Below are 3,527 nucleotides of genomic sequence, written 5' to 3' on the forward strand. Positions count from 1 at the left end.
TAGGTAGTTTGTTTCCGTTTACTTGCTAAGCAGCAAGGTACGTGGATGAACAAGTGTCTCTGTAGCAGGATACAGAGTCCTTTGAGGATATGTCTGTCTTACTTGAGTTTCTATTGCTGTGATAGAACACTTTTACCTAAAGCAACTTGGAGAGGACAGGATTTATTTCAGTTTCCATTACCAGGCAACGGTCCATCACTGAGGGAAGGCAGAGCAGAAACTCAAGGCAGGGCCAGAACCTGGGGGTAGGAACTAAAGAAGATGTGGAGCAATGCTGCCTACTTCCCCTCCAGGACCACCTGCCCGGGGTGGCTCCACCCACAATGCACTGGGACCTCTTATATCAATCATTAATCAGGAAAATTCCCTACAGACTTGTCTACAGCTAATTCTTTGGAAGCATTTTTCTTGATTAAGATTCTCTCCAAATGACCCAGCCTTGGGTCAAGTTGACACTAGCTAGCATGACGCCCAAGAGTGGTATGTATATGTGAGATTATGTGGTAGATCTATTTCTAGCTTTTTAAAGGCTTCCCGAATGGCTGCACCAGTTTGCACTCCTACCAGCAGTGAATAATTGTTTCCCCTTACCCACATACATGCCAGCATTTGTTGTCTTTTCTTTTTATCTTAGCCATTCTAACTAGGGTAAGATTTCCTCTCCAAGCAGTTGTAATTTACATTTCCCTGATGGCTAAGTATGCTAAACATTTATGAAAGTATTTCTCACCATATGCATTCCATCAGCTGAGAACAAACTGTTTAGTTCCATGCCCCATTTTTTAATTGAGTTGTTTTTAGTTCTTTATATATTCTAGATACTAGCTCTCTGTCAGATGCATAGCTGGTAAATATTTTTTCCCATCCTGTAGACTGCTTCTTCACTCAAATGATGGTGTCCTGTGCGGTAGAGAAGCTTTTTAGTTTCATGAGGTTCCATTTGTTATTTGTTGTTCTTGACACATGTGCTACCGGGGTCCTGTCCAGAAACTCATTTCCTGTGTCTCTAAATTCAGGTGTATTTCCTATTTTCTCCTCTATCAGAGTCTGAGTATCAGATCTTTCATTGAGGTCTGTTTTAGGGTTCTATTGCTGTGATAAACACAATGATCAAAAGCAACTTTTGGAGGAAAGGGTTTGTTTTGTTAGCCCTTCATAGAAGGAAGGTGGGGCAGAAACTCAAGGTAGGAACCTGGAGGTGGGAACTGAAGTAGAAGCCATGGAGGAACATGGCTTACTGGCTTACTTCCCTTGGCTTGCTCAACTTGCTCAACTTGCTTTTTTTTTTTTTTTTATAGCACCCAGAACCATCAGCTCAGGGGTGGCACTGCCCACAATAACCTGGATCTTTCCACAGCAATAATCCCACAGACCAGTCTGCTGAGGACATTTTATTAATGGCTTTCCTTCTTCCCAAATGACTCTAACATGTCAAGTTGACAGAAAGCTAGCTTTGATCCATTTGGAATCAAATTTTGTGCAGAGTGAGAGACAAGGATCTGGCTTAATTCTTCTATATGTAGTTATCCAGTTGGACCAGCACTGGTTTTTTTGGAGTTCCTGTCTCTTCTCAATGTGTATTATTGATCTCTTTGGCAAAAATTGGGTGATTGTAAGTTTGTCTGCTCATGTGTGGGTCCTGCGTAGTGCATTGTTCAATGTGTCTTTTTATATAAGTGCCATGCTATTTTTATGCTGTAGCTCTATAGTGTAAGTTGAAGGAAGAGATGGTGGTACCATCAACAATCTTATGTTTTGATCTTTCAGGAATGCTTTGACCATTTTTTTGGCGTATATGTGTGTGTGTGTGTGTATGTGTGTATGTGCGTGTGTGTGCATGCATGCATGCACACACACGCACACACACTCACACACACATATGTGTTTCTGTATGAAATTTTAAATTGTTTTTCAATTCCTTTGAAGAACTGGGTCGGAATTTTGATAGGGATTGTGTTGAATCTGTAGATTGCTTTCGGTAGGATGACCATATTCACAATAGGAATCCTACGAATCCATGATCAGGGAGGTCTTTCCACTTCTGATGTCAGCTTCAATTTTTTTATTCAGTGTCTTAATGTTTTCACTGTAGAAGTTCCTCACCTCCTAGGATATTTGTCTGTTGAAGGATTTTTTTTGTAGGGAGTCTTTAGGGACTTTTATATCTAGAACAATATCATCTGCAAGTAAGGACACTTTGGCTTCTCTCTTATTTGTATTCCCCTTGTTCTCATTTGGCTTAACCAAAATTTTGAGAACTATATTAACAGGAGGGGAGAGTGGGGCATCCTTGTCTTCTTCCTAATTTTAGTGGAAATGGTCTGAGTTCTGCTCTGCTTGCCATGATGTCATGATGTTGGCTGAGGGCTTACAGCATATTGCCTTTATTATGTTGAGATATGTCTCATATATCCTTAGATTTTTCAGGAATTTTATGATAAAGGGATGTTAGATTTTGTATCTAATGATGATTTCTGTCCTTGATTCTATTTATGTGGTGGATTATATTTATTAATTTATGTATGTTGAACCATCCCTGTAGCCCTTCATCCCTGGGATGAAGGCAACTTAATCTTGAGAAATAGTTTTTTAAAATAAACTTTACTATAATATTTGCATATAAATTAAAGTATCACATACCAAAATTAACCAGTTCTAAAATATTAAATAATCTTTTTTATGTGTTCTTGAATTTGGTTTGTGATGGAGGAGTGTCTATGTGTTACTTTATTAATAAAGAAACTGCCTTGGCCCTTTAAGAGGATAGAAAAATTAGGTAGGCGGAGTAGACTGAACAGAGTGCTGGGTAGAAGGCAGTGGGGCAGACGCTTCAGACAGTCACCATAGTGAGTTGCCATGCCTCTCCTTTCAGAGATGGATGCAGGTTAAGATCTCTCCTGGTAAGCGATCCACCTCGTGGTGCTATATAAATTACTAAATATGGGTTAAAGCAAGATATGAGAGTTAACCAATAAGAGGCTGAAACTCATGGGCCAGGCAGTGTTTAAGAATATAGTTTCCGTGTAATTATTTTGGGTAAAACTAGCCGGGTGGTAGGACACAGCCCGCCGTTCCTTCTACAGATTGGTGCCCGGTAAGCCACCCCTCATGGTGCTATATAAATTACTAAATATGGGTTAAAACAAGATATGAAAATCAACCAATAAGAAGCTACAGATAACGGGCCAGGGGCCAGGCAGTATTTAAATGAATACAGTTTCCGTGTGATTATTTTGGGTAAAGCTAGCCGGGTGGTGGGACACAGCCCCGCCACTCACTCTACAGGTTTGCAGGTATTTATCAAGAATTTCTGCAGTGGAGGACAAGAAAGAATATGGCCAAAATGCCTTTTATAAAATTCTTAAAATATAAAAACATTTAAAAATAATTTTTGCATCCATATTCAAATATATATATATATATATATATATATATATATATATATATGACCTTAGATTTTGGAATCAGGGTAATAATGGATTTCTAAAAGGAATTTGGAAATGTTCTTTCCAATTTTATGAAATAAT

The sequence above is a fragment of the Arvicola amphibius genome, chromosome 2 (assembly GCF_903992535.2).
Source record: "Arvicola amphibius chromosome 2, mArvAmp1.2, whole genome shotgun sequence".
Classification (NCBI taxonomy): Eukaryota; Metazoa; Chordata; class Mammalia; order Rodentia; family Cricetidae; genus Arvicola; species Arvicola amphibius.